Source organism: Neomonachus schauinslandi, chromosome 5, assembly GCF_002201575.2.
Source record: "Neomonachus schauinslandi chromosome 5, ASM220157v2, whole genome shotgun sequence".
Lineage (NCBI taxonomy): Eukaryota > Metazoa > Chordata > Mammalia > Carnivora > Phocidae > Neomonachus > Neomonachus schauinslandi.
Window position 1 is genome coordinate 30,001,352 of NC_058407.1, and position 27,816 is coordinate 30,029,167.

A 27,816-nucleotide genomic window follows, 5' to 3' on the forward strand; every position below is an offset into this window, starting at 1 on the left:
AAAACTGAGCTCTACATGTTTATATTGGTAACATTTTCCAGTAGGTTCTACCAAAAGGTATCTGAGCACCTTGTGTTGTGAAATTTAGAGAAATGAAAAACATTAAAACAAATAAGCCTTGTCTCCCAGTACGGCCTCCTGGAAAAGAAATTCTGCCTTTTTAAGGGCATCAGCCTAAATGAGGCCTCAGTTCTTAAATTCCTTAATCAGTTGCCTTAGAAACCGGGAGAATGTGGTGAGCACCTCCAGGCAGCAAGGTAATACCATGATAGGTTTAATCACCTGTTCCTGGCCATACACTTGAGTGAAGTGAAATTGTTATTATTCATTGTGACTGACGTTCTGAATTTTGCAGATCTTTTGGCACTTAAATAAAATCTATTGCCTGTATCAGGAAGAAGAAGGAGGGAATGTTAGGTACACTGAGATTAGGAATCCTTGTTTATCACTCATTAATGATTTATCTCAGCTGGAAAGCACTCAAAGTGGAATTCAATCCTGTTCAGCAAATTATTGAGTTCCTACTATGTGCAAGTCACCTAGTGAAAAACAGTAACAAATTATATTCACCCTCATGCCTGGAGAGCACCATGAATTTTACAAAATAAAATATGATATGCCCATAATCTGAATATTAAAATGGTGAGAGAAAAACATTCTGTCATTTATTTACTTTTACCAGAGGAAGGCAAGCATTGGGTTTATAGGTAAACAACAGAATCATCACATTTTAAAATTAAATCTCTGAAACCTCCAAAACATTTATTCACAGATATATCACTCTAAGTAAAGATCAGAATTGTGGGTTCTGAAATCAGTCCCTAATTCCATCTGCCAAGGAGATTAGATTTAACTCTTAACTGGCATCACTAGATGAAGGTTTTGGTAGTTGTCTAATTCTGTGTGCCCTCTATTCTAGGTTATTCCAACCCTATTTGTGTGAAGATAATGATGCCTTCTTCTATCAGGACATTTAATTCTGAACTCAGAGTTATTTGTTGTTTGAGTTTGTTTGTTTCTCATGTTCTTGCTCAAAGTTCATTCTTTGTATAGTGGATCTTTTTCTTTTCTTATTCTTCTTTCTACTCCCCCTTACCTTCTCCCTCTCTTCACCTCCCAGCTAGAAAACAAATATCAAGCATCTAGTTTCATATTTCTCCATGCTCATACCTCATACACACACATATGAGGGGAATCATTGTTTGTTTTACCAAAATGGTATCATACTTTATGCAAGAATTACATCTTGATTTTCTCACATAACAGTGCCAAATATCCTTTCGAATTAGGTTATTGCAGGTTGAACTCACTCTTTTAGCAGATTTGCCATGTTCTTATTTTTTTTAAGATTTTATTTATTTATTTGAGAAAGAGAGAAAGTGTGAGTGGGGCCAGGGGCAGAAGAAGAGAGAGAATCTCCAGCAGACTCCACACTAGGCACAGAGATCATGACCTGAGCTGCAATCAAGAATCAGATGCTTAACTGACTGAGCCACCCAGGAGCCCCTCCATGTTTTTAATATACCACAGTTTATTCACTCCGTCTTCTACTAATGGTTACTCACTTTGTTTTTCAGCTTTGTGCCTCTACAAACAGAGCTGCAAGACCCTCCTGTGGACTAACACTTCTATTTCTATGTCACAGACTCACCGGGAGGGAGCTGCTGAGTCAAACAGTATGTACATTTTTATTTTTAAAAATATTGCCAGATTACTTCCCCAAAAAGTATTCCACCAACCATGCATGAGAATGTCCTTTTCCCCAAATTCCAACCTATAATAGGTATAATCTTCCTTTAAATTTTTGTGCACTGACGTGTAAAATGAGTTATTTTTATTTTAACTTGTATTTCTCTGACTCGCACAAAAGCTGAATATCATTTTGTTTATTGTCCATCCGGACTTGTTCCTCTATGAATTATGAATCCTTTGTCCATTTTCCTTTGATGTGTTTGTCTTATGGTGATCAATGTGCAGACCCTCCTTTTGTGTCATAGATAATGGCACTTTAACTGTCATTTGTGTTTGTATTTTTTCCACTGTTGGTCTTTACATATTACCTCCTACATTTTCCTGTTGTGTGATTTACATGTTGTGATTCAGTCTATCTGGAATTTATATAGTGAAAGATGAGGGCTTAGTTTTATTTTCTTCTGGGGGGGGAGAGCCATTTTTACCAGCACCATTTATGAACTAAACTATCCTTTTCCCAATGAATTAAAATACAGTGTTCTTTTCTCCTACCCCTGATCAGTTTGTCAGTTCCCATACTAGTAACCCTCCATTTAGGATTGGGGTAGATTTATAGAAATTTTTATTGTCTATTATGCTTAATCCTCCATCACCATTCTTGTTTTCTTTATATTTTTGACTATTCTAAATAGTCTTCAATATGAATTTTTAAATCATCTTGTCAAATCCTCCCCTTAAAGTACTGTCTGGTTTTTAATCGGCACTATACTGAATTTTATGTTAATTCTGAGAGCATGGATACTTTTATATTAATTCTGAGAGCATGGATTTTTAACTCTTCTCATCTAAAAATATGGCATATTGATCCATTTGTTCAGAGAGTTTTATGTCTTTACATAAGAATTTATGAGTTTTGTTTTGTTTTTTACCATGTAAAGTCCTTATCTTTCTTGATGAATTTTTTCTTAAGCATTACATAGTTTTTTGTCACTGTAGTGAAGGTTTTCTAATTTTCATTTCTAGGTGATTATTGTTGATACTCAGAAAAACTATTGTTTTTTTCATACCTATCTTATTTCATCAATTCTGAAATACATATTTTAACATCTTTGAAAGTGGAATATATCCTATGATAATGACATCTTAATTATAATTACATTTTTAATAGCATATCTTGAAATCTGTGGCATCTTAGATTCTTTTAAATGTGATATACCATAAATAAATAGATAAGATATACCAATCAACTTTCCAATTATTTTTTTCTTCTGTTTCATATTACTGGATTTTTTAAGGTTTTCTAATTACATAATCATATCTCCAAGAAAACATAATTTTATCTCTTCATTTCTAAATGTATACCAGTTATTTCATTTTCTTATTTTGGAGTATTGTGTTTTTATATATTGTGTTTTTATGTTATGGAATGGTTAGCATAAACAATTTTAATTTCTTGCTATTGGTTTTTTATAGGTCTTCATCATAAGTAATTTCTTTTCCAATTTTACGTAGACTTTTTATTGGGACTGTCAGATAAATATTAACAAGTGCCTTCTAAGCATTTTATCTTTATTGGTAAACATTGCGAACACAGGATAAAGGCGCATGCACAAGTTGTATCTTTCCACAATGTCAGCTTTATTCAGTCATAAAGCAAGGTTAACATAATTACAAAGCAGATTCAGAATTCCAAACTCAATGACATTTCAGTATGCCTTTACCTTGGTTTCACTGGCACACGAAACAAAGTACAATACAAAGTCACCCAGGAAACAAGATACAGCAAGAGGTAAGAAGTTAACAAACCAAAGGCAACATAAGTCCATGAGCCCAGTGGTTGAGATGAGGACTCCATCTGGCCCAGGTCCGCTCCCGACACTTGCCGCTTATTAGGTTCAAGCAGTGGCGGGGTCTCTATTATGTTCAGAGATCAATCAGGCAGAACCTTCTGTGGATGTTGCCTTTCTCATGTGGACAGATGTGGAAGAGTCAGCATCTGGAGGATCTGACCATTTGCTGTAGAGGTCCCCACTTTCTAAAGGAATTTAATCAGTCTTGGGCCTTTGCAGGCCTCTTCTGATTCAAGTGATTATCAGCTCCTGGCTCTTCCAGGTTCACATGCCTTACCGATTATCAGTCCTTAGCACTGCCACTCTGGTGGTTTTGGTGATATCTAGTCTTAGCTGCAATGACCTTGACTGCTTTCCTGATTATGGCACTTCTTGACATGAGTGACTCCATCTTGCTTTCTGTAGTAAAATCACGTGACTTTTCTCCTTCAACATATAAAATCGCACTAATAGTTTTCCTGATTTTGAATCATTCCTGCATTCCTGGAATTAATCCTACTTAGTGCATTATGGTGTGTATGTTTTGATACAATGCTGGGCTCCATTTGATTATATTTTAATTTGAAATTTTTTGCTGCTATATTCGTAAGAGGTGGGACTGTTGTGTTTTATCTGCACTGTGTTTAGTAAGTGTTAAGATTATGCTGGTTTTATGAAATTTGGAGAAAATCTACACCTTTTCCTGTGATCTGGAATAGTTAAATACTTGAATGGATGATTTCTAAGGATTTGATGAAACTCAGCCACAAAGCCATCTGGTCTTATTAACTTCTTCAGTGGATTATTTTTATTCACCTTTCCAGTATTTTCTATAGCATTTAGTATACTAGAGTAGTCCTCCTTTTTGATCAATTGCAGTGATTTACATTTGTTTTAACATCAACTCCCCCTGAGTTATCAAATGTGTTACCATAAAGTTTCATGAAACTTTTTTAGATTTTTTCATCTTTTCCACATCTGTATTATGACTCATTTCTCCTTTCTAATCCTTTATATTTTTCTCCTTTTTTTTTTCTTTAGTCGGGTTTATGAGAAATTTATCTGTTTTATTAATCTTTTCAAATAACTGGGTTCCAGGTTTATTTAACCTTTCTAGCTTTTTTGGTTTATTTTCTATTTCTTAAATTCTAGGTGTTATATTTATTAATATATTCTGGTTGATTTTGTGGATATTTTAATTTCTTAAGATGGGTACAAGGTACCTTCATTTTTAGCCATCCTTTAATAAAGATACCACTTACAGCTATGAATTTCATCTATGAATATAACTTCTGCTATGTTCCATAAATTTGTAGTTAATGTGTTCTCATTTTTGCTGCCTTGGAGATACTTTGCGATTTCTGTTTTTATTTTTTTCTTTGATCCAAGAGTTAAAGAGGAATATTTCTTAATGTCCAAATTCATTGTATAGTTATCAGAGAACATGGATTGTAAAATCTCCACTTTTGTTTTTAACGTTTCTTTTTGGGGGCACCTGGGTGGCTCAGTCATTAAGCGTCTGCCTTCGGCTCAGGTCATGATCCCAGGGTCCTGGGATTGAGTCCCACATGGGGCTCCTTGCTCCATGGGAAGCCTGCTTCTCCCTCTCCCACTCCCCCTGCTTGTGTTCCCTCTCTGGCTGTGTCTCTCTGTCAAATAAATAAATGAAATCTTTTTTAAAAAAATAAAATAGGGGCGCCTGGGTGGCTCAGTCGTTAAGCGTCTGCCTTCAGCTCAGGTCATGATCCCGGGGTCCTGGGATCGAGCCCCGCATCGGGCTCCCTGCCCAGGGGGAAGCCTGCTTCTCCCTCTCCCACTCCCCCTGCTTGTGTTCCCTCTCTCGCTGTCTCTCTCTCTGTCAAATAAATAAATAAAATCTTTAAAAAAATAAAATAAAATAAAATAAAGTTTCTTTTTGACTAGACACATGATCAACTTTTGTAAATATTCCAGGGACATTTTTAAAAATTACATGATCTATTTGAAGGATATAAAATTCCATATTGGAATACTAATAGAGTTTATGGATTATATTATTCATTTCTTCTATGTCATTACTTTTGTTTTCCCTACTTAATCTAATTTTGAATATGCATATTGAAATCTCTCACTTTTTAGCTTTATAGTTTTTGCTTTATATACTTAGTAGCTATGCTATTTGTGCCTACATGTAAAAAAGAAAGATAACCGAATGAAATAATATTTCCTGGATTTGGAGATTTCAAAGGAGGTCCTGGTCACTGTTTGACCACCATCCAGGGCTTCTATTCACTCACAGAAAATATTCTACTGAGCACTGTGAGTGAGTTCCACAATATGCCCTGTAATATAAATATCTGAACAATGTAAGTTGTTTGACAAGAATCTCCATATCTGCCCAATTATTTTACGATTACCTATGCACTGGGGAAGCAATGAGTTTAACGCTTAAGACTAGGGGCTCATGAGTCAGACTGACTGGCTTCTAAAATCTGGTTCTATCAATAAATTACTTAAGTTTGTTCAGATCTGTTTTTATGCCTGATAAGTGGGACATAGTGCAGTGTACCTCACAGCATTATTGGGACAATCCAATGATGGAATCCATGGGAAGTTTGGAGTCAGGCATGTAGCATACAGTCAATAACAATTACCTACTGATCTTATACTAAGTTCTTAAAGTGCCCCAAAGACCATGTGTATGAATATGCTTTGAAAAGTACATAAAATTATATACAAAGATAAATGAGTTATAGTATTATTAAAGCAGACAAGGGAAATGCAAATGCTTCAGAGATATAATTATGGTACGTATGATTAAAGAAAATAAAATTACATGAAATAATATAAGAGCAATGCCAAAAATTAAGTGCAAGTCCTTCAAGGACAAGGCTGCGCTCCTTTCCACAGCAATAAATCCATGATTTCAAGAACAGAGCTGGTCACACTGTAGACAAAAGCAAAAAAAAAAAAAATTTTAATTTTCTGTGATTAGGTACTGTTCTTAATAAATTCTTGCTTAATTAAATAGAATTAAAAATTTAATTTATTACCTCATACCTTTGTTACAAAAGGGACACTTGTAAAAGGTCTTATAAAAATATTTTTAAAAATATCATTGGACTAATATCAGAAAGATTAATCATTCAGAAGCTCAAAAAACAGTAAATCAAAAACCATGACACCTGACAAACTTTGAAAGACATTTAAAACTCTCTGCCTCCATTTCCTCATATAAAGAATAGGCTTATATTTTTAAAATATTAGGATGTTTCAGCTTCCTTGGCACTTTGAAATCCCTATGAGTCAGTAATTTTTGCAGCATTATGCAAAGTGGTTTAAGGAGATTTTTTTAAAAAGTGTTACATCTCGGGGCACCTGGGTGGCTCAGTCGTTAAGCGTCTGCCTTCAGCCCAGGTCATGATCCCAGGGTCCTGGGATCGAGCCCCGCATCGGGCTCCCTGCTCAGCGGGAAACCTGCTTCTCCCTCTACCACTCCCCCTGCTTGTGTTCCCTCTCTCGCTGTGTCTCTCTCTGTCAAATAAATAAATAAAATCTTTAAAAAAAAAAAAAAAAAAAAAAAAGTGTTACATCTCCTGCTTTGAATGAGTTTAACTCTAGCTTCAGATTCCTAGCACGCCCTTTAAAACTTTTATAAACCAACATATAAAGAGTGCAATCTAATATAATGTAAATTGAGTACCTGAGCACTGAGGGGAAGAAAATAAAGAAGCTATTAGTGAGAGAGAAAATTCACTACTGATCATCTGAACTCCCCAGCACCAGTAGTTCTAAAACTTTAGAATACTTAACACTCAGCAGTGGAACTTGATAGAATGCAGATTGCAGGTCTAGCTCCAGAGATTCTGATTCAATAGGCCTGTGATGGGACCCAAGAATCAGGATTTTTGAAGACTCACAGTCGGAGGAAGGATGTAATGTCTCTTTTTCTTTCTCTGGAAAGTGAAACACAAAATAATGCTTTACATGCAAAAAGATAATGCCCGTATTTCACCTGAATCTCCTCACCAGACAAATGGAGAAGGTAAAACAATCCATGAACACTCTACTAGCTCTGTATGAGGCATCTATTCGTAAAAAGCCAGACCTTGTGCATCACACAAGCATACTTAAAATGTATCAAATATCTGTACTATATGGATTTTCTACCTCTTTTTACCATGGATAAGTCTTTATTTATACTATGGAAACATAACATTACTAACACCATTGATAACTGTGTCATTATCACAGATTTAAAAAATCTACCAAGCCAGAAAATATTTACAAACAATATGACATTAAAAGCCAATGTAATTAACACAGAGAAAGCACTTATAAATTAATAAGGAAAAGTAGTAATACTCTCAGGAAAAAAGTTGCAAAAAGAATATAAGACAGATTACAGTCCAAGAAATATCCTTGGCTCAAAAAACCTATGTAAAGCATTCAACTTCACAAATATTTAAAGAACAATTTAAAACAACAAGGATTTCAATTAGTGAAGGGTTTTTTAATGATAAGAACTCTATTAAAGTGTAATATATGAAAAATGGACATTCATACAGTTCTGGTGTTGATTTTTTAATTTTTCTGAGAAACAGTTTGTAATACATACCAAGAACTTTTAAAAATTCAGACCATTTTAGTAGTTCTACCTAGGAAAAAATGCTATAGAGAAATGCTAAGATATTCAAATAATTTATTTCTAAAAATGTTTATTATAGGATGATTATAAGAGCAATAAGTTAAAAACAATCTACATATAAAAAACAGGAAGGCAGGGGCACCTGGATGGTTCACTTGGTTAAACACCTGCCTTCAGCTTAGGTTATGATCACAGGGTCCTGGGATTGAGCCCCCACATCATCCATGTCATCCATCATCAGGCTCCCTTCTCAGCAGAGAGTCAGTCTGCTTCTCCCTCCCCCTCTGCCCTTCCTCCCTGCTTGTGCTCTCAGTCTCTCAAATAAATAAATAAAATCTTAAAAAAAAATAAGGCAATTGCATAAATTATGGTCTATTCACATTGTGGACATATAGCCATTAAAATTGTTTGTTTTTAAAGAACATTAAATAGTATGAGAAAATGTTAATGTAAAATATTAAGCAGGGAAAGAAATGTTAAAATTACGTATTTGGCAAATACCCCAAATAGTTGTTTTTGCATATGTCTGTGTACACATATAACTAGAAAAAAATTACAGCAAAGTCTTGAATATTGTTTCTGAGTAGTGGAATTATGGGTAATTTCAGTTTGTCTCATTATACTTTTCTATACTTTCTAGATATTCTACAATGTGTATGTATTCCTTTTGTACTGAGAACTTAAAAAATTAATACCATAGCATATCAAAGGTTAATAGGATGGAAATCTGTTCCTCAAATAAATTAGACACTTTTATTTCCAACCAAAGGCAGTTGAAAAGCAATTGTTCACATGTATATATAATTGAAAAAAGGACTAAATCAAGTAACCTATGTCATTAATAGAAGTGAAGCAATCAGAGTGAAGACTTCTATGCACTGTCAATATTTACATATTCAGGGAAACCTTAAGTCGTAATTCTTTTTTTTTTTTTCAAGTCATAATTCTTTAAGACTAATTTGTCTCTCTTAAGAACTGCAGAAAAATTGATATATGAAAAATTTGGAGGCCACCCAAACAGAATTCAATTCCAGCTTGATTCACAAAATTGTCTTCTGTGGCCCAGATTGTCCTGAACAACCGCTAAAAGAGGTCTACCAGAACTCTCATCCTCCCTCAGAGGCTGAGAGAATAAATATGCCCATAATACTTAAAAGCCTCACTGGAAAATCAAGAATTTGATGGAGATTTAGAATCTAGAATCAGGAAAGACAGGTCAAGACGTCACCGGTTTCTAAACCCAGCTCCACATCAGAATCGCCTGTGGAGCTTGTTAATTAAGATTCCTGATCCTATCCCCAGAGATTAGAAGACTGAGGTAAACTTCAGGAATATGTATTTTAAACATATATCCCAGTTGATTCTAATGAAGTCCAAATACAGGAAACATCATTTGAGAGCCACTGATCTCATACTAACAAGGCAGTTTAGCCCAAAGAGGGAAAGATCAATTACTTATTAACAAAGCAACTGGACACCTTGCTATATATGACCTAAATAATAACAGAAAAGAAGAGTCACAAAGAGAAATGGTCTTTACTGAACATAAACAATCAGTTTGCTAGGATGACAGGGAGGGGCAATGGGAGGACAATTTTGTTGAGTAATACTCTGCTAAGTGCTTTAGGTAGGTAGGTATCTACCTATAAATTGGCTAGGGGTTTGTGTGGCTCTTAGAAAAATCCTGAATGTCAGAATGTTTCCTCTAACTCAGATAACTCTGAACCCAACTTGAAAACTAAATATGATAAGACTTTTTATCAGTTCATATTTTTCTATTTTCTTTTTTAAAAATCAACTCACCAGGGGCGCCTGGGTGGCTCAGTTGGTTAAGCGACTGCCTTCGGCTCAGGTCATGATCCTGGAGTCCCAGGATCGAGTCCCGCATCGGGCTCCCTGCTCGGTAGGGAGCCTGCTTCTCCCTCTGACCCTCCCCCCTCTCATGTGCTCTCTCTCTCTCTCATTCTGTCTCAAATAAATAAATAAAAAATCTTAAAAAAAAAAAATCAACTCACCAAAAATCTCCAAAAAGTGTATTTTCTGTGTGATGTTACAGCTATTCATACAAAACAAACACTGACATTTTAACTCTTATCCTTAGATCATTTCATTAGCTAACATTCTAGAATGGGGAATCATCAAGAGAAGAAATCATAGAGTAATGTTACATGAACTTTTATATCTCTAAGCAAAGGATTCTCCCTTTTTACTAGGCACATACTATGTGCCAAGCACATTTAGTTAGTCTGCACAAACCCTTTTAAGTAGTCATTATTATTCCTCATTTTATAGATCAAGAAATAAAAAAGAATGGAAATCATATTAAATATTTTATTCAAGGCCAAGAAACCAGAAAGTGGCCAAGTAAGAATTTGAATCCAGGACTAACCTGTAAGCTCAGGTTCTTTCCACTTCCCCTAGAGCCTCCTTCATTACTAAAAATGTCTTTGTCAGTAGAGGATATTTGAATGAAAGGGTCAAAATGTAGATGTTACTCTAAATGCTAAGCTTTTTCTGTACCTTATCAACAACGATAATTCTTGATTCACTATGTTCTTGTTCCAGAGAAGTAAAAAATATATATATATTCTGCATCAGATTTTTAAAAGTTATTATTATATAATTTATGGGGAGACATTACAAATCTAAAATCACCTCATTGGTATTTTAGTCCTTGAGTGACAGTCCAAATTGTGCACTTGTTCTTTTTAAATGGCCACTGATTACAGGATTGAAAAGGCTTTGTTATATCCGAGTAGTCTAATTTTTTTGAAATTTCCCTGTGGGTCACTGTATTCTCACATATGGTAAAACCTTTATCAGAGGGTTGTGCTGAAATCACAACAGAAGTTACAACAGGAGTCTTATATCACTTGCCAGTTTCTCTTCGGGTCCAAGAGCTACCTGGGAAATTTTCCTCTTGAAAATCAGTCTGGTTTGGAAGGAGAAGAAAGCCAATGACACAGTGATTGTAACTAAGAAAGTATGAAATGGAGATAGTTCATATTTGTATTGTCTTAACAGACTATCACCTCAGTGCAATTTAAAACATCATGTTCTAATTAAAATTTAGGCGAATAGCATGGGAACAATTTTATCATCAAGGAGACAAATTTCTAACACATAGAGTTATGATTTATAATTATTAGCTTTATTATCATCATCACTATATTCATAAAACATCTGAGTTCTAGAGCTTTCAAAAACATATTCCTTTGCAAAATCCAGAGTCACTTTGTATTAACACCAGATTCCATAGACTTTGAACTTATCCCCAATAGACTATTTTTACTGGAACTAAAGATAATAAGCTGCCTGAGTATACTGTGAAATATCCATAGATATTCATCCCCTGGGCCCTCCCAAGTTTTTCTCATTAGTCCTCAGTAGGTCCCTGTGAAGCAGAAGCAGAGGTGCTATCTTCCATCATCACATGAAAAAAATAAAAAGCAAAAAACAAAAGATAGTGACTTTGTCCAACTGAAGTCATATACTACCCCAGTACAGAGGAATTGAGGTCTTGACATATGAATACAATGAGAATTCATTCTAGATCTCAATGTGTAGAAAACAAGAGTACGGAATGAGGTGGGGGGGTAGGAATAAATGCAGATACCTCTTACCCTTCTCGCTGCCTTTCCTATTCCACATTCCCCAAAGGAGGAATGAGGGAATTCTAAAGAACCAAAGCAGAATGAGAACACCCTGGAGAAGGTTACATTTCCTGGCTTCTTGTCATGTTAAGCTAACAAAACAGGCTCTGTCTTTTAGTAAATGAGCATATAACCTTCAATTACCATTCAGATGTAATGACATTTCTAAGCCTAACTCAAGTGGGCTGCTAATAGGGCTCAATTTCCCATCTTTACTGTTTTCTCTCTGTATTTCCATTCTTAGATGTATCCACTTGTATCCAATGCTTAAATTCACGTATCTACCTTAATCAGCACAAATTTTGTATTTCCAGCACTAATTTTTTAGTCAAGCTTTAGTTCCATATTTATTTTTGGGAAATAGGATGCTAACAGGACATTTCCACCAGAACATTTTGCTTTAATTCCAAGTGTTACAAAATCAAATGAAGGCACAATTCCCACCTGAATAAGCTTTCTTTATGTGCAGCTTCATTCTCTCCCACCATATTTTCCAAATGATTCAATAGTTTCAACCTTTGACTCATCTTCTAGTCTTTTCTCCACCCCAGCCCTAATAATCAGTTACCAAGTTCTGGCATTTTTCTTCTTTTTATGGTCTCTAGTATTTATCTCTACCTTGTCATTCCTTCAAATCTAGGTCTTTATCTTCATACAGATTTGCAATTTCCATCAAATTTTTAGCAATAAACTCTATTACACTAAACTCTACAATAATCTCTCTGATACAACAAAGCTAAGTTAGTCTTTATAAAACCTCTAATATCATGTTATTTACTTGCTTAAAAATCTATAGTCTTTCATCATGGCCTTTCTTATCAAGTCCAAAGTCCTTAGCCTAGCATTCAAGATTTTCTATTAATCTGACCTTGCCCTGCCTATCCAATCATATAAAACCCTATTAGAAGGGCGCCTGGGTGGCTCAGTCGTTAAGCATCTGCCTTCGGCTCAGGTTATGATCCCAGGGTCCTGGGATGGAGCCCCGCATTAGGCTCCCTGCTCAGTGGGAAGCTTGCTTCTCCCTCTCCCATCCCCTTGCTTTTGTTCCCTCTCTCTCGGTCTCTCTCTCTGTCAAACAAATAAAATCTTAAAAAAAAAAAAAAACTATTAGAACGTGATTCCTCAATCCATGTCTTTTGCTTTGGTCACAGTTTTCCTCTTAATGCTTCCTCTCCCCAAAGCACACCAAGTATCCTTATTCTAGTCTTAGCATTTATCCATAACTTCTACTTGGAATGCTTGACCTTCCATTATCTAGGTGCTACAACTTTCCAACACGGGCCTTAAACCCATGACCCTGAGATCAAGACCTGAGCTGAAATCAAGAATCGGACGCTTAACTGACCAAGCCACCCATGTGCCCCTAGGTACTACAACTTCCTAGACTCAACTCCAATGTCAATATTCAGTGAAACTTTTCCTGATAACTTCTATACAGAATAGACACATGCTTCTTTAAATGTCTACAACATGGACCATGTGAGTCTGATTATAGAATATCCTGTGTTATTTTTTAGCTTATTTTATAAGCTTATCTCCCCATGGATTATAAGCAGTTGAAGAACCTTAATAACAAGAAGTGCTTTTGTTTGTTTACTTGTTTCTTTAGTAAAAGTCAGGGCACAAAATAGTTGCAAGCCTATATATTATGTTTGACATTGTCTTAATTATAATGATTTAAAATCTCTTTTTTAAATGCTAAGGGTCTTGAGGATTCTTTAACTTTATTCCTTATCATGAAATTTCATTGACTCTACATAAAGCCTGAGGTTATTTGATTAGAGAATCACATTGAGACAGTCACAAATTCTCCCCCCAATATGTCAGTCTTGTTCAGCTCTTTGTTTCCTTTTCCTCTGTTCCTGGCTAGATGTTTAGTTCACGTTTGAGAGAGAGAATGCTAATGGACATTGCAATTTTATCACTGCCTTTCTAAAAGCCAGAGAAAGTGGTGATAAGTCACTAGCATTTTTCTCACATTTGAAAGTGAGTATATAAAGTACATGAAGATATGTAAGAGAGTGCTCAGAGAAGAGTACTTCAAGGATAAGTGCTTAATACTCACAACTGACCCAAGAGAAAGGTTGGCTTGACATATCTGATTGTCCTAGGCTGGGTTCCCAGCAGTAGTCCCTGAGACATGGATTTACATGCATGTGACATATTAAGGAAGGAGTCTAACAGAAACTGATAGGAAGTAGGACAAGCACACCCAGAAGGCACAGTCAAATAGGGTATGATTTTAGGCAAAGTCTCAGACTCAGCCTGATCCTGGTAGGAGTTCTGGAGGTGAATTTACCAAATGAGAATTTACCACTCATTTACCACTCAGTCATTGACTGTGACTTGCTCTCGTGCATCATCACCTCCCAAGTCCTTACAGCCCTCGTGTACAGCAAAGCTGCCTGGTAGCCCAAGGGCAGCCTCCAGCAAGTACAGAGACTACCATGGGCCCAGAACTGGTAAGCAAGCTCCAGAGGATCTGGGTGGAGCAGACAGCATCTTTGGTAGGATGTTCCTACTTCTCTAAAGGAAATAATATATGTGCTCATTTATTTCAAATATTGTGTGTGCATAGAAAAAAATGTTAAAGGGTATAACTAGAAGCATGGCTCTAATCGTAAGATATGGTCCACCCATCCCATTTATCATCCTCTATATCAAAAAACATTGCAACAAAAAATTTTAATTGCCCTTAGAAATGTAACTTAAAAGTACTTTAGAGGGCGCCTGGGTGGCTCAGTTGGTTAAGCGACTGCCTTCAGCTCAGGTCATGATCCCAGGGTCCTGGGATCGAGTCCCGCATCGGGCTCCCTGCTCTGCGGGGAGCCTGCTTCTCCCTCTCCCACTCCCCCTGCTTGTGTTCTCTCTCTCGCTGTGTCTCTCTCTGTCAAATAAATAAATAAAATCTTTAAAAAAAAAAAAAAAGTACTTTAGAAATTCAAATGAAAAGTCAGATCACATTTGGTTAAAAGGAATGCCTTGAGATGAAGAGCTTCATACTCCACCAACTGAGCCAGCCAGGTGCCCTTCTACCAGATTACTCTTAACAGATAGGTCTGACCAGTTCTGTCATCCAATAATATCCAAAACAGTCAAGGTATTCAGAATTCTAGCTGACCTTCCTGCTATCATTCTTTTGCCCATTTAACTTACACTATATGTAGCTACCAAATTACTTTTTTTTTAAAGATTTAATTTTTAAGTAATCTCTACAGCCAATGTGGAGCTCAAACTCAAAACCCTGAGATGAAGAGCCCCACATTAAAATTAGAATTCTGCTAGAATAATCCAGATAAAGGCAATGAAGGTGATAAATAATGGTAAAGAAAAAAAAAACATTTATCCTGTCTTTTCTATATGAACTGTACTACTGATAACCAAATAGTAAGGGAGGACAATGGTGATTTTAAAAATTAGAAGATGTACAGGAATGACTATGGAGATTAAAATTAGCATTAGTTTTTAGTGGTTGTGCTAAACTAAGTGGTAGTGCTAAGCAGCAACCACTTAGATCAAAGGGCTGAAGGAAAGAACATGGTCAAAGATCACTGGGAAAGAGAGGGACTGTTTTAACGAGGCAACATTGAATTTGTAAGGAAATACTGAATTTTAAATACAGGTGGATATAAACATAAGGATATTCTAGCAGGCAGTGGAAATACATGCCTGGGACTTTTAAGAGGGTTAGAAATATAAACTTGAGCCATCACCAGTGGGGTGATGGTAGAAGCTAAAGGAGTAGAGAGAGAAAGAACAGAGAATGGGATGAAAGGTAATGACCACATCTGGGGAGCAGTAGGATCCTGAAAGAGATAGAGAAGAGGCGGGGCGGGGGGGGGGGGTATTAAGAAAGAGAAGTACCAGTAACAGCAAGATAGAAGGCCAATCCTGGGAAATGTCAGGGAAGATGAAGACAGAATATTTTGTTGATTTTCACTGTTAGGAAACTGAGAGTTATCAAACAACCTTGTTTTCCATCAGTTTCACAGTTTAGGAGTCAGAGTCCTAGAAGAAATCAAAAATATTTTTTTTAGGATTTTATTTATTTATTTGACAAAGAGAGAGAGAGAGAACAAGCAAGGGGAGCAGAAGAGGGAGAAGCAAGCTCCCCGCTGAGCAGGAAGCCCAATGCAGGACTCGATCGCAGGACCTTGATATCATGACCTGAGCCGAAGGCAGATGCTTAAGTGACTGAGCCACCCAAGCTCCCCCAAAACTATTTTTCATTCTATATAATTGGGAAGTAAAATAACTCAAAAAAATGTTGTATTTTATCTGGGTAAATTTCCCCTGGAGAATATAATTCTGTTCTTATTCCATAGTTATTCAAATAACCCCCTTATCCTTAAAGACAAAATAAAAAATTCTTCAATTTTTAAACCACCCAGGAAAGGAATTAGACCTGTCCTCTTGAGTCACTAAAGATTTCATGGGCTTAAAATATAATACAGGATAAACCCACCATATAAAGTGAGCAATCATGATTTGGGTCACGTGACCAAGCTGGAATTGAATACATAACTCAGGTGAGCAATATAAGAAGCTAGGTGAGGATTCAGGAGTTGTGTGCACCAATTAACAAGCCACAGTTAGGTACAGAAGGCAACCACCTTGAGAAAGAAGGAAGTTTCACAGATGGGAGCATACATGCTAAGTCCAGCACCTGAATGACATTCATGGCCTTGACACTATGGCAACCTGGTGCTCTCACTTGATCTTCTTCTAGCCCAAAGGCTTACTTCCTTCCCTGCAGAGTCTTGACCTGAATTGTCCTAAATCTCTAGCCACTACAGCTTCCAGGAGCCTTTAAATTTAAGTACTCAATTTATGAATCATCTTTAAATTACTAATATTTGTTCCCATTTCATGCTTTTCAGAGCATCTCATACCTTCATCAAAATTCATGTTATGTATGTATATATTTTTTTCTTTTGGCACTTTAAAGATTGTGCTATTAACTATTTTCAGAAATCCGATTAAACCTTAAACCCCGTATTCAAAGTTTAATTTTTTTTTTTTTACTGTCACCATTAAATTGGTCCTTGCTATTAAAGTGACCCAGATTTTCATCATGAAATATATTTGTTATCCTGGCTATTTGCAGTTTGGGAAACCATTTTCACTGCTCAATGACTTGTATCATATAGGTGACATTTGTATTATTTTAAGCACTTACACACATCCTTGTTAGGATTACAGTGATTAAAATAAATACACTTTCTAAATGTTTGAAGGAACTTAATAGCATTGTTTCAGAAACAACTGTCCAAGCCATTAGACTGTGTTTATGCCACACGAAGTGGCTCCACTATACTTGAGAGTTGAATCACGCCACCCATGTAGCTGAGTTTTTGTACTCATGGAGTGATCATTGCAGATGATCAGTCACTTCATTCTAGTCACTCCACTCTAAGGTCACTACATTTTCCTTGCCACGTAGTATCTTTAAGGAATCAGCACCAATAGCTTTACACAATTCATTCCCTCCTTTAAAGGAGGACAGGGAGGAAAAATTAGATTTTCCCTGGTATTATTCTAAAGTGAATAAAAAATTAGTTCTGTGTAGATATGAGATTATGTATCAGAATAATAATCATAATATTATTCAAATTATTGGCTGCTTTGGTGAAGACCATTTATTAATTGTTTTACTGAGCACATTGATATATTACTGACTTAATGTGCCGAACTTTTGTAATTTGAGGCCATTGAAAAGATGCTTTGTGGGAAATAAGGTAAGGAATAGAGTGGAGTATAGTATCAGGGTCTACTCAATAAGTTAAAACTTCAGCTGATCAATTTGTAGTAGTAAAGTGATTCAGAGCAAACAACAAATCTTTGCTAATTCTCTTTCCTTGCTCACTGATAGCCTTACACCCTCATCAATACATATTCTACTTTTTTATCTTTTTTTTTTTTTAGATTTTTTTATTTTTATTTTTCTACAGAGAGAGAGAGAACGCAAGCAGGGGGAGTGGGAGAAGCAGGCTTCCAGCCAAGCAGGGAGCCCGATGTGGGACTCAATCCCAGGACCCTGGGATCATGACCTGAGCCGAAGGCAGATGCTTAACGACTGAGCCACCCAGGCGCCTCATATTCTACTTTTGTATATGTGACAAATTCAGGATAATTCAACCTAATTCTGTAAACATGGATGGAGCTTTTTGTGTCTATTCATTGTGCTTTGCACTATGGAAAGGCAGAGACAATTGGTATAACCTCTGCCCCTAAGTAAGTAGCTTCTAATCTTATAAAAGCAGATGGATAGCCAATTATAAAAACAAGCAGAATAAAATAAATTTTAACAGAGATATAGAAACAATATGCTGCCAAAAAAAAAAAAAAAGAAAGAAAAGAAATGGATATTTTAATTCTTAAGGAGAAAAGGAATCAAAGGAGGCTGTTTAATCTTTGAGGATTACTTGCTTTCCTAGTAAGAATCAATAAGAATATTGATTTTCTGTAAGTCACTGAAGATGACCAGAACAACTGAGATTTTATGTATTTCATCTGACATTTCACTGATCTCTGTATTCATTCATTTAACAAATAAATTTTGAGCATCTACTATGTGCCAAAGATGTCACTTAGAAAGGACATGAAAATAAATCCGATAAATATTAGAAGTTTTGGAATAGGACAAGCCAAAGCAGAAAGGGAACAAAAGAATATCACAGGGCGCCTGGGTGGCTCAGTTGGTTAAGCGACTGCCTTCGGCTCAGGTCATGATCCTGGAGTCCCTGGATCGAGTCCCTCATCGGGCTCCCTGCTCGGCAGGGAGCCTGCTTCTCCCTCTGACCCTCACCCCTCTCATGTGCTCTCTCTCTCATTCTCTCTGTCTCAAATAAATAAATAAAATCTTTAAAAAAAAAAAAAGAATATCACAGCAATACTCTTTCCTAGGGATGGGTGGTTAAATTAGGTTGGAGCCAAAGAGCTGAAGGATATTGGAGACTCAGTTTAAGGCTGCTTTCCCTTTGGTTGGCTACCAAAACTTCAAATTAGCAGGGCAGTGCACAAAATCAAGGGTACAAATGAGTAGAGGCTTCTTCCAGTGCATTGCTTGTTCCTTAAAAATTTCCCCTAAAATTCACTGTGCTTGGTGAGAAGAAACTGCAGGGTCAGAGGAGCCAGACCCTAGGTTCTCAGATGTTCAGACTTTTAAGCTGCAGAAGGGACTGTGTTGTCACCCATGAGTTCATCCATTTACCATACAAGAAATTCTTTCTGGACCACAATCACATACCTCCTAACTGTATCATCACACCTACATCAGACTTGACCATGGCCTACAATAGAGGTCAGAAAAGGGCTGGTGGAACATCATAAATTGAGTATACATATTTATTGCCGTCCCCACCCAAACCCATCTAGAATGACAGTAAAGAAATTTTTTAAGTAAAAAACAAAAACAAAAAACCACACAGATAAGGAAAAAGGGAATGGAGACAATATTTGATAAGGCTTATCAGCAAATTTTGGAAAATGAAGAGAGAATAGATAGGAGTTAGCTGACAATGCAGATCAAAGAAAAGTGGAAATAGAAATGCAGATGGAAGATAACAGCTATGAAGAGGCCAAGCCCCAGAAAAGCACAGGAAAAGAAGTGTCAGTTACCACTCAGGAATCAGTGAGCTGAGGGTGAAGATGAGGCATTGTACTGAAAACAGGAGAATTCAGGGGAATTCCACATTGGGAATGATGATATTCCCTAACCCCCTTCCCTTGATCACCTCCCACTTTGCTGGCAGCCAGGATTACACCACCAGAATATCTTCTTTTGTCTTCAGAATATAAAAATGGAGTATTCCTCTCTAGGAAAAATGACTAGTTCAAGGGAAAAAACTTAAGGACACTGATATCAGGCAGATCCAATCCCCTACAGAGAAGCTCTTCATTCAACAAACACAACCCCTCAAACACACATCCACAAACATACAATCACAGAATCTTGAATCAACTTTTTATAGTATCTCATTCTAAGATAGGAATTTACATTCAAGGCACAACAGATATTCATGGAAAACCTCCAACATGGAACAGAGAAACCAAGCAGACAGGAAAAAAAAAATGTATTTGAAGGAAACATAGATAATTTAGGAAACATGAGGTAAAACTAAAATAAACAGAAACAAAACTGTCCTTAATGTTTTCAGAGATATTCCATCCATAAATTAAGAACAAATGGATTTTTTAATGAAGCATTAAAAGAATTATAAATAGCTCTTAGAAATTAAAAATACATATATTTTAAATATTTTAAAGTTAATAGATGTTTAGAAGGTACATTGAGGAAATCTAGAAAATAAATATTAAAGAACAGGGAAATGGGAAAACGCTAACAAAGATTAGGGTAGCAATTCAGGAAGTCTGGCATCCAAACAGTAGGAGTTTAAGAAAGCATGACTAGGGAAAGTGGAAGGGAAGGAATTATGAAAGAAATCATAGAAGAAAATTCCTTACATCTAAAGGAAATGAGTTTCTTAACTGAAAAAACCCACCATATCTCCAACAAAATAAATGAAAGAAGACCCACACCAGGATATGTCACTGTGATATTTTGGATCACCAGGGATAACGACCTTAAAAGCTGAGAAAGAGAGAGAGGAAAAGAGGGGGAGAGAGAGAAAGGGGGTTGAGGAAAAATCCCGTTATATACAAAGCATCAGAAATCAAAATGGCATCAAGCTTCTCAACTGTATCTTTACAAGGGAGAATACTTTTGGAACAATGCCGTCAAAGTTCTGAGGGGAAAAGATGTCCAACTTGGAATCCTATAGCTAGGCAGACTATTCATCAAGTATGAGGGTAAATAAAGATATATAAGAAGATGGGCACTGCATTCCAGGCAGAAGAAGAAGTAAGAGCAAACCCTGCAGCATGACTCATCATCATGGCTTGTTAACAGATTTAATCCTGCAGAGGGAAGGCAGAGTCCTATCAGATGAGGCTTTTAGCCATGCCAAAGAATTGTTCATTTTCCTTCCCAGCCCAGGGGAGTCACTGAAGACTTTGAGAAGTGACATAATCTGATTTCTATTTAGAAAGCCTGGTCTTGGTACCACTGGGGAGCCGGGGTAAGATTTGGGAAGTGTTGATGGCAGGGAAAAAGTGTATCTAAAGAAGAGTTGGTATGGACCTAATGGAAGACAATAGCAGTGAGAAAGGCTTCCAGGCATTTATGGAGTTAAAATCACCATTAGGTGTCTGATTAAATGTGGATGTTCCATGAACATGTCTAGAATGATTCCCAGGTTTGTACCTTAGGTGACTAGATGACTGATAGTGTCTTTCCCTGGCAAAAGGGAAGGATCTGGAGAAAAGAAGAGTTTACTTTGGGACATACTAAGTTTCTCTTATCCTATATGCCACTTTCTCTTTCACCCTTGTGCTTCTACACTTGTTCTATATTCTACTTGGAATTCCACCTAACCCCTGCCTAAATTATACTAATAAAAAGAAACCTCACAACCTCAACCAAGTTCACAGTTTACATATTTTTGTGTTCCCTTCCAATTCCTGTCTACCTACATAATTTTACATAGTTATAGCCATAATAGAGATACGATTTTATACTCTGCTGCTTCCACTTAAAATATTTTTAAGTATGCTTCTCTGTTATTCTATAGTCTTTATAATTATTACTTTTATGGCTGCATAATATTAAATCAGGTAGTACTTTCTTATTTTACTTTTCATTTCCACTATTGTTGAACATTGAAGCAATTTCCAATTCTTTCACTATCTTGCTGAATAATGCTACAATGAGAATCTTTGTGCATATGTCTTTTTTACCTCCTGCCATTTGTCTCTGTGGATATTAGGAAACGGTGATTTTTTTTATTAGCTCTGATGTAGTACTACGACTCAAAAATATAAGAAAGTTGTATGGCTGCATTTTGTTTTGCACAGACTTTGGAACAATTTTTCATGCCAAATCTATGTTCCTCCTGAGTTTTTCTCTGCTCATTGCCAGTACCACCACATAATAAGTGATGGCACTGCCTTCTCCTGGCCCAGGTCCTTACTCCAGGCTCCTCTGCCCATCTCTGCTACTATGTCCTGGTTAGACCTGCATCTTCCTTAGCCCCCTTAGCCCTTCAAACCAATGACACAACTGAACTGACTGCCTGGCTTTGGTTCTGGTGTTTACCATTGGGGGTAGGGGTGCATGCTGGTCTCCTGATTACCTCTACTCTCAGTTGCATGCAGCTTGTCAGCAATCCTAATCTATGTCCGTGGCCAGGATGTCCTACCCAGCTCAAATCTAGCTACCTGGAACTATGTTTAAAAGGAGAAAGCAGGCATAATGAGTAGAGTAAGACCAGTTCAAAATTTTAGTACAGTTGACCCTTGAACAACACAGGGCTGAGGGGAACTGACCCCTCATGCAGTTAAAAATCCACATATAACTTTTGACTGCCCCCAAATTAACTACTAATAGCCTACTGTTGACCAGAAGCCTGACCAATAATTATAATTGATTAACACATATTCCGTATGTTATAGGTATTATGTACTCTATTCTTACAGTACAGTAAGATAGAAAAAAATGTTATTAAGAAAATCAGGAATAGGGGTGCTGCCTGGGTGGCTCAGTTGGTTAAGTGTCTGCCTTCGGCTCAGGTCATGATCTCAAGGTCCTGGGATCAAGCCCCACATTGGGCTCTCTGGTCAGCGGGGTATCTGCTTCTCCCTCTGCCCTTCCTTGTGCTCTCTCTGTCTCTCTCTGTCTCTGTCTCTCTGTCTCAAATAAATAAACAAAATATTAAAAAAAGAAAAAGAAAAGAAAATCAGGAAGAGAAAATACATTTACAGGACTGCACTGTATTTATTGAAAAAAATCCGTATATAAATGGACCTGAGCAATTTAAACCCATGTTGTTCAAGGGTCAACGGTACTTCTTCTTTAAAACTGCCCCTCCTGCATTTCCCTCACTGCAGTGATTAAGAGCACTCAGTTTTGAGGTTGTGTCCCCTTGGGCAAGTTTGCTGAGCCTCTGTGTACCTGTTTTGTCATCTCTAAGATAGGGGTATATGTGTGAGGGCTTAGAACAGTGCCTGGCACATAGGAAGTCTTCATAAGGACTTACTCTTATAGTCTCCTTACAACACTGGGGAAATTAATATAATCAACAAGGCCCCCTAAAAAGTCATGAATTCCCTCAGAAAATAATAATAGCAAAACATGTAGAGCACTTGTGTGAGAGGCATTATCCTAAAGACTCTACATGCATTGTTTATTAACACTTCTCAACACTACCTGAGACAAGTGCCATGACCCCCACTTGAAGACGAGTACAGTGAGGTCCAGAGAGTATTAAGCACCTGCCTGAGATCTCACAGCGAGGTCCAGATACAGGGTTTCAGACCTAGAAATGTGGCTCCAAGGATGTACTCTTAGCCACTAGATATATGACCTCTCTGAATAAAGCAGCAGAAATTTAGTGGTTCATGAAGGATGAGAGAGTGGCTAACAAATTACCTAATCTTTGGCAATGTGATCCTCTGTTGCTGCTCCAAGGGAAAAAGTTGAGTTCCAGGGCACTAAAAACTATTTACAGCCTCTACCTTCCATTTTACTTAGTGCTTTGAACCTGAATCCAAATTGAATTCAACCCTTATGATTTTCTGTTGCCATTGTGAGTCAATGGTTCTTTTAACCTACATCTTATCCCCCAGCTGTAGTCTTTGTGACCATTCCTAACTCTTCAGTGTCAGATCAAGGAATATGAGACTTCAGTAAATCCTTCATAGTTGAGATTAATGAGAAGAAAAAAAGTCGATGCCCGTTGAATGATAATGTTCTGTAGTTCTGTTTTACATTTCAGGATGCAGAAATTTCTTTCTAAATAAAGAAAAATAAACACCTTGTTCTGTGCTCATCATGTAGATCAGAAACAGTAATGATGCATCCATATAGTTAGAAGATGAGTGCCCAAGAAAGAGCTCTTTGAATAAAAGAATTGATAGTAATATTCTCTATAGATATGAGTGTATTGCTGCTAGATCACCACTGGCAAGGGCTATGTTGTGAAGTGTTTAATTTCTCATTGTGATAATGTGAAAATATAGGAAATGCTATCCTGGGTAGAGAACAAGATGTTCGAGGTAAGTTTTGAAGGTCATGGCTACCTCTGAAGATAGCATCTCAGAAGTTCAGGAATATACGTTAAATGGGGAAGGAAAGAGGAGAGAGGATGAAGCTGGAAAAGTAAGAAGAGGCCAGATTATCAAAGGTTTGGAAAGCAATCCAATGTGCTAGACAATGTGAATATTTTTCTGTAGAAGGTGGGAAATCACTAAATGATTTTATGCTGGAGTGACCAGCGTTTAAAAAAAAAAAAGATTTCTGGTTAAAAATGATCTTTCTGGTTTTTTGTGTAAGATGGAGAAGAAGGGAAAGAGTGAGATTGGATACCAAAAGAGGGTAAGGGGATATTTGCAAATAGTACAATAGACCAGGGAGGTGATGCTACAGAGGGACCCAGAACTCAACCAGTAGCAGTGGAAATGGAAGGGAGAGAGATGAATGTGAGAAAGATCTGGAAGGTGGGAAAGTTGAGTTTCAGTGGCAGATTTTATTTGGTCTTTAAGGAGTAGAAGAGTGTTTCTCCATTTTTAAATCCATGATCTCTTTTTAATAAATGTGAAAACCTCACATTGCCCCTCCAACAAAATTAATATGTACCCCTCTAAGTGGAACATGACTTACCACAGCACACTTAAAATTCACTTCTCTTCAGTTTATCCTTACTGACAAGGAAATATTTTGTCAAACTTTACTTATATAGCTTGTATTACAAAAAATAAGAGTTTTTATGGGGCACCTGGGTGGCTCAGTCAGTTAAGCATCTGCCTTCTGCTCAGGTCATGATCCCAGGGTCCTCGGATGGAGTCCCACATCAGGCTCCCTGCTCAGCGGGGAGCCTGATTCTCCCTCTTCCTCTGCCTCTCTCCCCCTCTTGTGCTCTCTCTTTAGGTGCCCATCCCTGTGGCAGGAAGATGCTGCCATGAATTAAATGAATTAAATGAATTAAAAAAAATTTTTTTTAAATAAGGGTTTTTCCAAATACAAAATTATATTTTATCATAAAATAGAAATATTCAATCTACAGAATAATTTAGAGAGACTGATCTCCCACTGCCCCCACTAGAATCAGGTGTTAGGATGGCTCCTGGCTTTCCACCTTGGGCAGAAAGGTCAGTTACGGTCCTTAAATAAAATAGTGAATACAGGAAAAGAAGTTTAGGAAAGTAAATATTGAATTTAAAGTGAATCGATAAGATTCACTAAACTGAAGACCACTGGAGATCAGGGACCATTCCTTAGCTCTGAGTAACGTAGCCCAAAATTAAAAATGTGTGTTGATCTGATCTGAACTAAAATGCCTGTGGGACATCAGGAAGGAGACAGAGTAGGAGACGCGGAGTTTGGGTGTTAAGGCTGTGGAAAGAGATCTGAAGGGAGATAGTACTTTGGGGTGATAATGGCAAAAGTAAAAGTGGTTTTCAAACTTTTGGTCATGAAGGATTATATGTGCATACAATTTTGGGGAGGCTCATTAACCTCCTAAAGTCTTACTTGAATTGTTGAAGAGTTTGCAGAACCCAGATCAAGACTATACCAATGATAGTTGAGTCTGGGCTTGGGTCTACTGACTCAAGGACAGGGTAAGAAGAGAACAAGGCTAAGAACAGAGCCTGGGGGGAATGCTAACATTTAAGAGGTAGAGGGAAGGAGATAGTCTTCCAAAGAAGAATAAATAGAATAGTCATAGAAGTAGCAAGGAATGGGCACAAGCAGTGTAATTAAATCAAGGAGATTCTTTCAAATTATGAGCTAAGGTCACATAATGTAGAGAGACAGGTTAGATGATCACTGGAAGACATCATTTGGGTTAAGTGGACACTTGCTGTTTGTTGTCCAGTGTTTATTCTTCTGCCTTCTGGGATGAGAATTCCAAATTTCCTCTGAGAAATAAGGCTGCTGCTTTACCCATTCTTAGCCATATGAATTATGTGGAATTGACCCCAGCCCTTGGTTCCCAAGGACAGCATCTTCCTGCCACAGGGATGGGCACCTAAAGATGGTCTAGGCAAACTTTAGGATTTTATTGACAATTCTGGGACATGGAAACTTCGGAAAGGAAAAAGAAAACAAATGACCTCAGGAGCTGCTGGTAGCCATCTGAAAACAGCCAGAAAGAAGCCAGGTCATTGGTCACATTTATAGGGCACTGGATCAAGCCTTTCCTAAAACTAGTTTAGCTCTGAATGTTTGAATTTCATGAGCCTATTTAAAGCAGATCTGCTGATACTTTGAATATGAAGCATCCAAACTGATACAGCTCTTTGCAGAAGCTGTCCCAATGCAATGATGGTGACAGAAATAAAATTGTTATCGGCTAATAAGTGACTGGGAGGAGATATAATGCTTCAGCAACCTGAACTACTTGCTTTAGTTCTGTAGCAGATTTATTGTGGCCATTTAAAATACAATATAAGTGTTTGGGGTTCTGTTTTCTTTTAAATTCTTTTCCTTGTATGGGCTTTCAGAAACATCAAAGAACAGTGTATTCTCTTTTGGCTCCTTTTCTAGGACATGGATGATAGCTACAAATCTTGGAAGAAGAGTTTAAGTGATTCTTCCCCTAATATATTAACATGCCTTGGTCAGACAACATTTAATTTTATCCACCACTTTTCCTTCCCCTTTACATTAAGCTAATGCAGTGTAACTCTGTTGCTCCTCAAAAAAGCAAACTTAGACATTCTTCTGGAAGCTCCCTACCCAAACCTCATCACCTGTTGCCTAGACCATTGAAACTGCACACTGACATGCCTCTTTGTTTTCATCCTTTCCCACTTTCCATCTAGTTTTTATACAGCAACCAGAGTGAGTGATCTTTCTTCAAAATGTAAAGGAGATCATATTCAGAATCATCCACTTGCTTCCCACTATACTAGAATTAAATGTTTAATAGGGTTGCTTTAAGAATAAAATTAGGTTAGATTTGTAAAGAGCTTAGAACCGTGCCTGGGACATGTGAGCACTAAGTAATTGTTAGCCACATTATTACTTGTTGGTTTCTCTGCCTGAAACAACCCTCTCCCACCACGTCTGCTTAGTAAGATGTTACCTGCCTTAAGAGTCAATTCAAATATCTCCTCCCCTTTTCTAAGCAAAGAGAAAGACTTTCCCCTCTATGTCCCCACATAATCTAGTTCATACCTTTGTGATAAAATTACTGAATTTTGTGTACAATTATTTATTTACTGATCAGCATCAGTAAACTCTGGACAACTTGTGTATGCAGCACAGTGTCTGTCATTGTGTGGCCAACATGTTTTATGAACAAGTGAAATTATGGTCTTTACTATTTCTTTGTCCACAGTTTATAATCCCAAACACTAGCAGATTATTTTTTCCTCTTACACAGCACACTTTCCATCTTTCCTGAAACTGTTTGTCATAATGGATTACTGACCATTATACCTACCCTTTGTTATAGTTTCCAACAACTAACCAGATCTAAAGGTGATCTTTACTTGTCAGCAATACCAATGTCACTTATTCTCTAGAGCCCCTCTTGTGCCAAGAGACCTTAATATGATGTGGCAATTCTCTTGGAATTTGATAACTGGAAGGCAGTATGACAGAAGGAAAATGTTTCCACCAAGATTTGGGTAATTCATTTACTCTCTCTAAACTTGGTTTCTTCACTTACAAAATCACTCTCAGAGTTGATGTGCAGTTCAAGTGGAATAACAGAGATAACTGCATATAAATGTCAAAGGATATATATTTTACATCAGCTGACTGAACCTTGACTATCTAGTACTATACTGTCCAATATGGTAGCCACTCACCACAGTGTTGTTGAGCACTTAAAATGTGGCTGGTCCCAAATGAGATGTGCTGTATGTGTAAAATTCACATCAGTTTTCAAAGACTTAGTATGAAAAGAGAATGCAAAATATCTCATTAATAATTTTAATGTTGAGAATA